Source organism: Pseudophryne corroboree, chromosome 3 (genome assembly GCF_028390025.1).
Source record: "Pseudophryne corroboree isolate aPseCor3 chromosome 3, aPseCor3.hap2, whole genome shotgun sequence".
In the NCBI taxonomy this organism is placed as follows: Eukaryota; Metazoa; Chordata; class Amphibia; order Anura; family Myobatrachidae; genus Pseudophryne; species Pseudophryne corroboree.
The window spans coordinates 495,313,830-495,327,654 of NC_086446.1; the positions used below are offsets into that span (position 1 = coordinate 495,313,830).

Consider the following 13,825-nt stretch of genomic DNA (forward strand, 5'->3'; position numbering starts at 1 on the left):
CTAAGCGTTGTATGCTATGCTGATGTTTTCACAGTTGAGTGATTATTGGCACCTGCATTTTAGACGCACTGCGCACGCATCAAAGCCCATTACCGTAGTCATTCGAAATAAGTATTCAGTTGCAAGGTGAGTGACTGGAAGGGAACATTTGGGGGTATGTCACGCCTGTTTTCAGGGTGTGTGGCTGCCTGTGTCTGTGTACACATTAACGATGGCTCCGGTGTCTCAGTACACGTGTCCATTCTGGGTGACCATAGGATTACTTATATGGCTGACTATAAAAAGATCTGTGACTGTGCTGCGTCTGTGTACGCAGTTGCTGAGATTAGCAAAGCCATTGGTAGGATCATGCTGCCTGAGACATTTGCATATTTTCGCACCGTATCTGCAGATGGGATCGCAGCTGCGAATGCATTAGTGTACAACTATGAATTAGGCCATATGTCTCATCATCTAAATACGTAAACTGTCATTGGCGCTTTAAAGTTGAGAAAGAACTGTGAGAAACAGGATTTGGCCTATAATTGCCTTGCACTGCGTCACAGCATAGTTTAGTTAGGACATCCTAAAGTTTAGATTATTCTCAGTTGCCGATGCCCAATTAACCCTCCAGAACTACACATTTTAGCTATACAGTTTCATAGTTAGCTGAGATTTCCTGTAGATCTAAGATCTCTCTGCAGAGAACATCTCTATAATTAGTTGGATAGCTGTGGACAATCTCTAATTGGCATAACTCCTGCAGATTGTTTCTAATGGATACTAATAAAATGGGAAACAACTGATAAAAATGAGAACTTTCATAAACTCCCAACTCATAAGTATTATCAGGCTGTGTTACGCAATATTCACTGTGGGATTTTGCTTATTATATGCAGTCGATTTGGCTATTTAATGAAAAGGAGAAGCATGACAGTTTTCAATATTTCATCATACAGAGAAAATTACATTTTCTTTACATGGAATGAAAATTCTAATGAGATAACTATGAAGTACAAGATTTTCAGAGATGGAACTGAGTTTAAACAAAGTGGAGGTCATTGATGAGAAGCAACATGGCCAAGGTGCAGTGCACAATCAGCTTTGGTTCTTTGTGCAGACACGTCTAGAGTTCCAACTAAACACATACGGGTGCAGAGCAAGTTAATTACATTTGCAGAGGAACAGTAGTTTGCATCAGCCAATTGAAGACATTGGGTGGAATATGGCTGCACTTCCTCCTGTAGAGTGAAATTGTTGAAATAAACTAGCAGAGGACTTGCATTTTTAGGAATGTTCATTGCTGTGCAGAAGAGGTTCTTGTCTGTTTTCACACTGCAAAAGAACATTTTTGCAACACCGTTGATTGTGATGGAAACTGAATCTCACTCTACAGTATTATGGTACTCATTTTGCCCATTCCAGTGACACATCGGTGTAGGAGCACATTTTATACATACTTGAATCAATGTAAAAAAAAACAAAAAAACAGAACTATCTTTAAATACACGAAAGCATCACGTTATAAAGAGAGTCCCAATAACATCACACTCTTGCTATTAATTTAAGCCATAAATTAGGCAAAAGAAAGCACTTTTAGTCAAAATCAATTGACTAGAAGGGCAGATTTTAAAAACATAGGGCGTAGTACTTTAATATGGAATTTACACTTTGTAAGGTGTCCTTTTTTCAGAAACTTAGACATACCATATAGTATTTCTATACTGTTGAGGATTTTCCTCATAGCAGACAGCAGGTGAAGAATGCAAAACTAGTGCTTTGTACTGTGTCTCTGTAAATGAGCTCCTATATTCTGTTCTACAGAAGACCAACTCTACAGAATGTTCTGTGTAAAACAGGTATGGCTATGTGGATGTGGTGTGACAGGTGCTGCCCAGTCACTCACACAGATGGCTATCAGTCTTTCAGCATGGCTAATAAAAATCAGATGCAGAACTGCATGATTTTCCCTGGGTTGTTGCTGGTTTTGAAAATATACAAATGATCTGAAACAACAACCCTCCTGCAGGGGGTTTAAGAGTGCATTTTACACATGATCATTTATTTTGCATTGTGTGTGGTAAAAGCTCAAAAAAGTCACATGACAATTTGAAAATGCGCAAGTTGTTGGTCGGGAATTAAGTTCCTGAGTTAAGTACCAGTAGCTATTCAATTAATTCCCGTGACAGGTGTTCTCATGCCGTAATGCACGGGGTTACCCACGTTGAGCAGCTTCTCCTGCACTAAGTGCCGGGCACTTGTGACAAGCCCCAAAGCTCTACTTTACGTGGTTTTCTGTTTGCACCTCAGGAGGGTGCAAGCAGAAATCTGCGGTTAGTGCAGCATTGGGGCTGGTTACACAAACAGTTGAATAGCTCCCGGGCACTTAAGGAAGGAATTAAGTTCCACAAACAATTTAATCACCCCCTTTGACTTTCAAGCCTGTTCACATTTAGGCGGATATCCAGGGCTGGTGCAAGGTCTCTCTGCACCCTAGGCAAAACATCAGCCTAGCGCCTCCTACCCTGGAAATCCCACCACCAACTCTCTGAGGGGAGAAGCAGGTAGCCACGAGGTGGGTTGGGGTGAATTGCATCATTATACATATACAGTACAGAGAAAAGGGACAACACTCAAGGACTTTTAAAGTCTAGGGCGCCAGGGACTGGTGCTCTAGGCAGCAGCCTAAAGCTGCCTAACGGTAGAGCTGGCCCTGCCGATGAGTTACCGCAGCTAAAGGATTCTCCTGGGGCTATCCCATTAGCCCCGTAAACCGGCACTTAGCGGGGATTCTGCTTCGCTTGCCTGAGCTCCCGGAGACCCATTATCGGACCCGAACACATGGGTCTGCAATGTTATCACGGATCCTATATGTTATCAGCTGATAACGGGTGAGTTACCGCACGGTAAAAACGGGTTGCAATTGGAAAGCCCGATATTGTTATAGGGCTAAAAAGCCAGTTATTACCGTGTGGTATCTCTCCGCACATAATAGGATATTGGCCTTAACCTTTATATATAAAATGTCATCGTTGGTAAAGAAAGAAGCTTGCAGTCATTGTTTATTAATATCTGATACTCATCACAGTTTGAGAGGTTACATTATTTGGCGGTATTTAGAGTTTTCTGCTTTAATCCGTGGTGTAAAGTGAATTGCTCTCACGTACAGGGTGCAGACATTTTATGAGCTGAATCAATATTCATGAACACGCAGCAAATCAATTATCGAGGAATCAGAAACATCAGCAAGGTACAACTTATTAAAAAGTGCTGCTCTAGATTGTTAGTGAATTCATGGGATGCATTGTCAAAATGGCTGCTAACATTCGATGTGTACATTGATGCCTCTGGGTAAAAGTGGCTATAAGATGCTACGCTGTGTCTCATTGACAGTATGTACCATTGTAGACAGCAGTCCTTAATGTTTGCACAATTCGATGATGAATGCAGTTATTCCAATTATCCTTTTAAGAAGTTTTAGTAAATCTACCCCTCTGTAATTTATGATCAGCAACACGAGACTACCATATTTTTAATCTAATGTGGATTACTGTGATTTCAAACTCTGATCTGCACAAGTTGAAAGTGTAAATAATTGTAAAGTTCTAAAAACAGCTGGTGTCCAGTACAATACATTACAGCATAAGACTCACACACCTCAAGGTTCCAAATGAGGCCCTCACTATGTTAGGCAGGGAGCTCCCGCTGAGAATGTTTCTTAGCAATGAACTCGCCATCTCCCTGGGGCACTGCATGAGGCAGTTCCTCAGCTCGGAATGAAGGCTTCATGCTGCTTTTGTTTGGTTTCTGTTGTGTGTAGTAATTGTGAAGCTTTGATTAATAAAACATAATTAGCAATCTTCCTATGCAGGGTACCCAGAGAAAAATAAATTCATATTTTAATCTGCAAGGTAGTAATAATAATAATAATAATAATAATAATAATAATAATAACAATAATAATAATAATAATTATTATTATTATTATTATTATTATATAGTCAAATGTAAAAGGTGCTAAAAAATTACCTCAGAATTGTGAAAAAAATGTGAAACTGCCATATTAGCTGAGGGGCTGTTAAGCAAACAGAAAATGGAGCCTGAGTCTGAAGTGATTTCCACATGATAGCAGAAGGAAGGACGTTTATAGGATCATGGAAGGATTAGAAATTGTTTGCTTATGAGTCAAAAAGATAAACATGGATTTTGGATGTTCATCTTTACCCAGACTGGGAAAACAGCACTAAGCCACACTGCACTTCTTGTCTGACAATATTTCTAAGTGCCAAACAGGGACACTTTACCAACCTATGGTAAGTTTAATGAATTCCCACCGTTCTACTTTTATTGAACATCTACAAATTTCCCTAAACACTTTGCTCTCTACCCCCCTACCCCTCCCCCCCACATTTCAGCATCCTTCTGTGTTCTTCAGTTATGTTGTTCGAACAGGCAGAGTATTTCATTGCCCATACCCTGAGGTGCAACAAATTTGTGTTCTCTATGAAAAAATAAGATTTTACTTACCGATAAATCTATTTCTCGTAGTCCGTAGTGGATGCTGGGGACTCCGTCAGGACCATGGGGATTAGCGGCTCCGCAGGAGACAGGGCACAAAAATAAAGCTTTAGGATCAGGTGGTGTGCACTGGCTCCTCCCCCTATGACCCTCCTCCAAGCCTCAGTTAGGATACTGTGCCCGGACGAGCGTACACAATAAGGAAGGATTTTGAATCCCGGGTAAGACTCATACCAGCCACACCAATCACACCGTACAACTTGTGATCTGAACCCAGTTAACAGTATGACAACGTAGGAGCCTCTGAACAGACGGCTCACAACAATAACAACCCGATTTCTTTGTAACAATAACTATGTACAAGTATTGCAGACAATCCGCACTTGGGATGGGCGCCCAGCATCCACTACGGACTACGAGAAATAGATTTATCGGTAAGTAAAATCTTATTTTCTCTAACGTCCTAGTGGATGCTGGGGACTCCGTCAGGACCATGGGGATTATACCAAAGCTCCCAAACGGGCGGGAGAGTGCGGATGACTCTGCAGCACCGAATGAGAGAACTCCAGGTCCTCTTTAGCCAGGGTATCAAATTTGTAGAATTTTACAAACGTGTTCTCCCCCGACCACGTAGCTGCTCGGCAGAGTTGTAATGCCGAGACCCCTCGGGCAGCCGCCCAGGATGAGCCCACCTTCCTTGTGGAATGGGCCTTGACAGATTTAGGCTGTGGCAGGCCTGCCACAGAATGTGCAAGTTGAATTGTGCTACAAATCCAACGAGCAATCGTCTGCTTAGAAGCAGGAGCACCCAGCTTGTTGGGTGCATACAGTATAAACAGCGAGTCAGATTTTCTGACTCCAGCCGTCCTTGAAATATATATTTTCAATGCCCTGACAACGTCCAGCAACTTGGAATCCTCCAAATCGCTAGTAGCCGCAGGCACCACAATAGGCTGGTTCAGGTGAAACGCTGACACCACCTTAGGCAGAAAATGAGGACGCGTCCGCAGTTCTGCCCTGTCTGAATGGAAAATCAGATATGGGCTTTTATACGATAAAGCCGCCAATTCTGACACTCTCCTGGCTGAAGCCAGGGCCAGTAGCATGGTTACTTTCCATGTAAAATATTTCAAATCCGCCGATTTGAGTGGCTCAAACCAATGGGATTTGAGAAAATCCAAAACTACATTAAGGTCCCACGGAGCCACTGGGGGCACAACCGGGGGCTGTATATGTAGTACTCCTTTTACAAAAGTCTGGACTTCAGGAACTGAAGCCAATTCTTTCTGGAAGAAAATCGACAGGGCCGAAATTTGAACCTTAATGGACCCCAACTTGAGGCCCATAGACAATCCTGTTTGCAGGAAATGTAGGAATCGACCCAATTTAAATTCCTCCGTGGGGGCCTTCCTGGCCTCACACCACGCAACATATTTTCTCCAAATGCGGTGATAATGTTGTGCAGTCACCTCCTTCCTGGCTTTTACCAGTGTAGGAATGACCTCTTCCGGAATGCCTTTTTCCCTTAGAATTCGGCGTTCAACCGCCATGCCGTCAAACGCAGCCGCGGTCAGTCTTGGAATAGACACGGTCCCTGCTGAAGCAGGTCCCGTCTTAGAGGTAGAGGCCACAGATCTTCCGTGAGCATCTCCTGAAGTTACGGGTACCAAGTTCTTCTTGGCCAATCCGGAGCCACGAGTATCATTCTTACTCCCCTTTGCCGTATAATTCTCAGTACTTTTGGTATGAGAGGCAGAGGAGGAAACACATACACTGACTGGAACACCCACGGCGTTACCAGAGCGTCCACAGCTATTGCCTGAGGGTCTCTTGACCTGGCGCAATACCTGTCCAGTTTTTTGTTGAGGCGAGACGCCATCATGTCCATCTTTGGTTTTTCCCAACGGTTCACAATCATGTGGAAGACTTCTGGATGAAGTCCCCACTCTCCCGGGTGTAGATCGTGTCTGCTGAGGAAGTCTGCTTCCCAGTTGTCCACTCCCGGAATGAACACTGCTGACAGTGCTATCACATGATCTTCCGCCTAGCGAAGAATCCTTGCAGCTTCTGCCATTGCTCTCCTGCTTCTTGTGCCGCCCTGTCTGTTTACGTGGGCGACTGCCGTGATGTTGTCCGACTGGATCAACACCGGCTGACCCTGAAGCAGGGGTTTTGCCAGGCTTAGAGCATTGTAAATCGCTCTTAGCTCCAGTATATTTATGTGAAGAGACATCTCCAGGTTTGACCATACTCCCTGGAAGTTTCTTCCCTGTGTGACCGCTCCCCAGCCTCTCAGACTGGCATCCGTGGTCACCAGGACCCAGTCCTGTATGCCGAATCTGCGGCCCTCTAACAGATGAGCACTCTGCAACCACCACAGAAGAGACACCCTTGTCCGTGGCGACAAGGTTATCCGCTGATGCATCTGCAGATGCGATCCGGACCATTTGTCCAGCAGATCCCACTGAAAAGTTCGTGCGTGGAATCTGCCGAATGGAATCGCTTCGTAAGAAGCCACCATCTTTCCCAGGACTCTTGTGCATTGATGCACAGACACTTTCCCTGGTTTTAGGAGGTTCCTGACAAGTTCGGATAACTCCTTGGCTTTCTCCTCCGGAAGAAACACCTTTTTCTGAACCATGTCCAGAATCATTCCCAGGAACAACAGACGTGTCGTCGGGGTCAATTGAGATTTTGGAAAATTCAGAATCCACCCGTGCTGTTGCAGCACTATTTGGGTTAGTGCTACTACGTCCCCCAGCTGTTCCCTGGACCTTGCCCTTATCAGGAGATCGTCCAAGTAAGGAATAATTAATACGCCTTTTCTTCGTAGAAGAAACATCATTTCGGCCATTACCTTGGTAAAGACCCGAGGTGCCGTGGACAATCCAAACGGCAGCGTCTGAAACTGATAATGACAGTTTTGCACCACGAACCTGAGGTACCCTTGATGTGAAGGGCAAATTGGGACATGCAGGTAAGCATCCTTGATGTCCAGGGACACCATAAAGTCCCCTTCTTCCAGATTCGCTATCACTGCTCTGAGTGACTCCATCTTGAACTTGAATTTTTGTATGTACAGGTTCAAAGATTTCAGATTTAGAATAGGTCTTACCGAGCCGTCCGGCTTCGGTACCACAAATAGTGTGGAATAATACCCCTTTCCCTGTTGTAGGAGGGGTACCTTGACTATCACCTGCTGAGAATACAGCTTGTGAATGGCTTCCAATACCGTCGCCCTGTCTGAGGGAGACGTTGGCAGGGCAGACTTTAGGAACCGGCGAGGGGGAGACTTCTCGAATTCCAACCTGTAACCCTGAGATATTATCTGCAGGATCCAGGGGTCCACCTGTGAGTGAGCCCACTGTGCGCTGAAATTCTTGAGTCGACCCCCCACCGCCCCTGAGTCCCCTTGTAAAGCCCCAACGTCATGCTGAGGGCTTTGCAGAAGCCGGGGTGGGGCTTCTGCTCCTGGGAAGAAGCTGCTTGGTGCACTCTCTTACCCTTTCCTTTGCCTCGAGGCAAATATGACTGTCCTTTCGCCCGCTTGTTCCTATAGGAACGAAAGGACTGCGGCTGAAAAGACGGTGTCTTTTTCTGTTGGGAGGGGACCTGAGGTAAAAAGGTGGATTTCCCGGCTGTTGCCGTGGCCACCAAATCCGATAGACCGACCCCAAATAATTCCTCCCCCTTATACGGCAATACTTCCATATGCCGTTTGGAATCCGCATCACCTGACCATTGTCGCGTCCATAAACTTCTTCTGGCAGATATGGACATCGCACTTACTCTCGATGCCAGAGTGCAAATATCCCTCTGTGCATCTCGCATATATAGAAATGCATCCTTTAAATGCTCTATAGTCAGTAAAATACTGTCCCTATCCAGGGTATCAATATTTTCAGTCAGGGAATCCGACCAAACCACCCCAGCACTGCACATCCATGCAGAGGCGATGGCTGGTCGCAGTATAACACCAGTATGAGTGTATATACTTTTCAGGGTAGTTTCCAGCCTCCTATCTGCTGGATCCTTGAGGGCAGCCGTTTCAAGAGACGGTAACGCCACTTGTTTTGATAAGCGTGTGAGCGCCTTATCCACCCTAGGGGGTGTTTCCCAGCGCGCCCTAACCTCTGGCGGGAAAGGATATAATGCCAATAACTTCTTTGAAATTAGCAGTTTTCTATCGGGGTTAACCCACGCTTCATCACACACTTCATTCAATTCGTCTGATTCAGGAAAAACTACAGGTAGTTTTTTCAGACCCCACATAATACCCCTTTTTGTGGTACATGCAGTATCAGAGATATGTAAAGCCTCCTTCATTGCCGTGATCATATAACGTGTGGCCCTACTGGAAAATACGTTTGTTTCTTCACCGTCGACACTAGTTTCGGTGTCCGTGTCTGGGTCTGTGTCGACCGACTGAGGTAAAGGGCGTTTTACAGCCCCTGACGGTGTCTGAGACGCCTGTACAGGTACTAACTGGTTTTCCGGCCGTCTCATGTCGTCAACTGATTTTTGTAATGTGCTGACATTATCACGTAATTCCATAAATAAAGCCATCCATTCCGGTGTCGACTCCCTAGGGGGTGACATCACCATTACCGGCAATTGCTCCGCCTCCACACCAACATCGTCCTCATACATGTCGACACACACGTACCGACACACAGCAGACACACAGGGAATGCTCTTATCGAAGACAGGACCCCACTAGCCCTTTGGGGAGACAGAGGGAGAGTTTGCCAGCACACACCCAAGCGCTATAAATATATAGGAACAACCCTATAGAAGTGTTGTCTCCCTTATAGCAGCTTAATATATATCAAAAACGCCAAAAAAAGTGCCCCCCCCCTCTCTTTTTTACCCTGTTTCTGTAGTGCAGTGCAGGGGAGAGTCCTGGGAGCCTTCCTCGCAGCGGAGCTGAGCAGGAAAATGGCGCTGTGTGCTGAGGAGATAGGCCCCGCCCCCTATTTGGGCGGGCTCTTCTCCGGAGTTTGTGAGACCTGGCAGGGGTTAAATACATCCATATAGCCCCAAGGGCTATATGTGATGTATTTTTTTAGCCAGAACAAGGTATTCTCATTGCTGCCCAGGGCGCCCCCTGCAGCGCCCTGCACCCTCCGTGACCGCTGGTGTGAAGTGTGTGACAACAATGGCGCACAGCTGCAGTGCTGTGCGCTACCTCATGAAGACTGAAAAGTCTTCTGCCGCCGGTTTCTGGACCTCTTCGCTTTTCGGCATCTGTAAGGGGGTCGGCGGCGCGGCTCCGGGACCGGACTCCATGGCTGGGCCTGTGTTCGATCCCTCTGGAGCTAATGGTGTCCAGTAGCCTAAGAAGCCAATCCATCCTGCACGCAGGTGAGTTCACTTCTTCTCCCCTATGTCCCTCGTTGCAGTGAGCCTGTTGCCAGCAGGACTCACTGAAAATAAAAAACCTAAAAACTTTTTCTAAGCAGCTCTTTAGGAGAGCCACCTAGATTGCACCCTGCTCGGACGGGCACAAAAACCTAACTGAGGCTTGGAGGAGGGTCATAGGGGGAGGAGCCAGTGCACACCACCTGATCCTAAAGCTTTATTTTTGTGCCCTGTCTCCTGCGGAGCCGCTAATCCCCATGGTCCTGACGGAGTCTCCAGCATCCACTAGGACGTTAGAGAAATACAGTATGAGACAGCTTTGAGTCATGTTTAAGGATTATGAAAATAAACAACTCTCCTGCTCGTAGAAAAGACGTGCATGTACAGTAAAGCACAGAAACAAGAGTATACAATGTGCTAATAAAGTATTGCAGTATGGCATGTACAAGCAGAAAGGATTAAAGTATTTGAAAGTTTAAAACTAATTTTACATTTGTTATAAAAACTTGCACAAAGGGGTAAATTTACTGAAGCTTCTAAAATGTAAAAGATATGATGTTGCCCATAGCAACCAATCAGATTCTGTCTATCATTTATCTATTGCAGCCTAGAAAATGACAGAATCTGATTGGCTGCAATGAGCACCATGACCTCTTTTAATTTTTAGAAGCTTAAGCAAATTTACCCCAAAGTATTTTGGACCCTATTCAGCTTCAGTTGCACATTTGCTAAATTAGCAAAACTTCAACTGCTTGCAATCGCAGGCTGGGGGCTGTCCAGCACAGGATAAGGCAGCCCAGCATACTAATGGCCTCCAGTGATGCAATCGCAATTAAATTGTGAGCGCATCGCTCAATAAGGGAAGCTCTCCTGCCTGTGCCACTTGGCTGCTAAGGCAGTTGGGCCGCCACCATATTCCTTGTCGCAGCAGGTGCTTGTAACATCACGCGGCCGCTCCGAACCTGCCCCTGTTTCTGACGCCATGCCCCTGCCATGCCGCATCTCCGCCCCCGCCATGGCCCTGCCAGTCAATCAAGCAGAAGCGTTCGCATCAATGTGATGTAATCGCATTGGCCGCCATGCGCACACACAGATCGGGACCTACATGTGCACACTGGGCCTAAAATGGGCATAATGCAATCGCATCACGTTAGTGGCCCTTACTGAATAAGGCCCCTTATTTCTAAAAACACCTAAGTTTAGCAGAATTGCCCACATATATAGAAGGTGCATAGTATTATAATATTTGCAACATAAAGGATACACAGCAAGGGTATAAGAACAGAGTTCCAATTTGGGTCACTTTGGGGTTGGATCTGAAAAACAAATCTTGCGTGTTTTTAATGGCATGTAAGTCCCTTCCTCATGATTAAGGTGCCATTTCACACTGGAAATTAATTTTATTGTTGTTAATAATACCGAACAAGGGCATAACTACCATAGGTGCAGGGAGTGCAGCTGCTATGGGGCCCTGAGCTGAAAGGGGCCTACCTTCCTAACCAAAGTTACATGTGTTATATAAATTTTTCACCAATGGGTGGTACATAGGGGCTCTTACAATTGTTTGCCTTAGGGCCTACAAAATATCTAGGGGTGCCCCTTGACTTTCTCATTGTAATGTGGTGTAAAATGAACTGGAGGGGATTATGTTACTTAATATGAACGGTGACAATGTAATTTGGTACAATATAAAGTAGAGTCACTATAGTGTAGCATATTATGAACTGGGGGCACTGTAATGTGGCATAATATGAACTGGGGACACTATGTCATAATTTGAATTGGGGGTACTGTGTAGCATAATGTGTACAATGTGACATAACATGACCTACGGCACTACTATGGTTCATAAAATAAACTAGGACATTACTATGGGGTATAACATTAACTTAGCCACTACTATGGTTTAGAAAATGAACTAGGGCACTGTTATGGGGCACACAATTAACAATTGCTGTAAAGAGGTGTCTCTAGAAGCATTGGGACAGGGGTCCCTTCAAAATGTTGCTATGGGGCCCACAAAGTTCTGGCTACGCCTCTGATACTGAAGGAACAACAGGTCCAAAAATTACATGGTTTAGTTGTTTTCAGCAATTTTAAGGAAATACAAAACACTAGAGGGTGGTTCTGCCAAAAATAAACCAAACCAAAACTTAAACACAAGGGTCCATCCATGCACATCTTTAATAAGAATGTTTCAGGTTGGGAGTTAAGCCCTGCATAGGTCTAAAGCACCTGCACAGGGAACCACTAATAGCCCCCATGGCTTGTTAAAGAATATATCTTGTAGATGAGATGAAAATACATGGAGCTGATAGTTTTGTTGGTACCCTGCTCTGAACATTAGGATGCTGCAATCACCCCCTTTTTGTGTCATCTCCTCTAGGAGTGGACTATTCCACCCAGGGTAATCCTACGCTGCGCGCCCAAGATGGCTGCCGCACCTGGTACCCTGTGAGGGTGGAATACATAACCCATGGAAGTTATCACCCAAAATGCCTACACCAATCCTGCATGATGATTACTCTATGTGTTCTAAAGAATTAAGGTTCAAAAAGGGTTGAGATTACCTAAAGGATAAAAAAGGGGCAGACTAGATGAGCCAAGTGGTTTTTATCTGCCGTCAAATTCTATGTTTGTAGATTTTCATTTTTATGTCTGTGTGGCCTGTGTATTGCTGTATTAATCTTCTGTATTATGTTTATTGTTTTGATGTCTGTAAAGCGCCTTGAGTCCTGTTTAGAGAAAGAGCACTATATAAATAAAATTATTATTAATTATTATTATTATTATTATAAAAAGCAAACTTTTTTATGAGTTCTATCAAATTTCCCTTGAACTTAGTATTCATATAGGGGGTGAGGTAAATGGCTCAGGCGGCACTGACTAGTACCAGAGCCATATTTACACACAATATATGAGCCGAAGGGTTCATGTGGGCATTATACACAGGTGTAGCAGTATATAATGCTGGAAATTTGATGAGTTTTGATCAGGGATGTACAGAAAAGATAGGCAGGTGTGGCCATGATACAAAGAAGATATTTCTAATATATTCTTTGTATTTTTCATATACGTTATATAGTCAAAACTCTGGTATGTATATTATTATGACAGGAAAGGCTCTGCCTCGCCGCACGTCACTGACTTAAAGCTACACAGCAGTTACAGGTAATCCAATGGGTTGTATTGTGCCCCCTCCACTTTTTTACAGGAAAGCCCATTTCTAGGTGCAAATTGTCCAAATGAATAAAAAATGTAAAAATACAAAGAAGGGAATTATGTAAAAAACAAAATAACCCAGATGCTCCGTGCCACACTCCGTGTGTTGTATGTTCATAAATGACTCTTAGGGGTATATTTACTAAAGTGCAGGTTTTTAGAAGTGGAATATTGCCCATAGCAACAAATCAGAATCTAGCTATTATCTTCTAGAAGGTGCTAGATAAATGTTAAGTAGAATCTGATTGGTTGCTATGACTGAAAAGGGAAAATATAGTATATTCAATAATGCCCAATTTACCAAGCTCCAGGTCAACTTATATTATCTCTAAGATGTCTATTTAGCTACAGGGGTGGGTGTCCTGGGGCCCCCACACATAGAAGGCCCCCACAGTGTCCGTAATGAAAGGGACTGTAGAGCATCCGGCATCCGCTGGGAAGACACACTGCAGGTGGCGTGAGATGGTTATTTAGTATACGCGAGGAAGAATGCAGGAAGGATGTGGTCGGACAGCAGGCACACATGCACTCACCAAATGTTTGTTGTTACCCAGGGGCCCCCACAGACCTTAATCCAGCCTTGGTGGGTTTCCTCCAGGTACTCCGGTTTCCTTTTGAATGGCCAAAATTATTCTATGTACAGTGCTGCAGAATATGTGTGCACTATATAATAACTGGTAACACTGTAAATAATAAATAAATAAATATCATGCTTTTCCTTTTTGCTGGCCTAAGCATAATTTGC

General features: G+C 44.5%; 1 protein-coding gene across 12 annotated transcripts in view; it reads right to left on the minus strand.

Moving 5' to 3' along the window:
• The window catches only part of SHISA6 (shisa family member 6), a 681,159-nt gene that overhangs the window by 322,928 nt on the left and 344,406 nt on the right, over positions 1-13,825 (minus strand). The gene's annotated exons all lie outside the window — the stretch shown is intronic.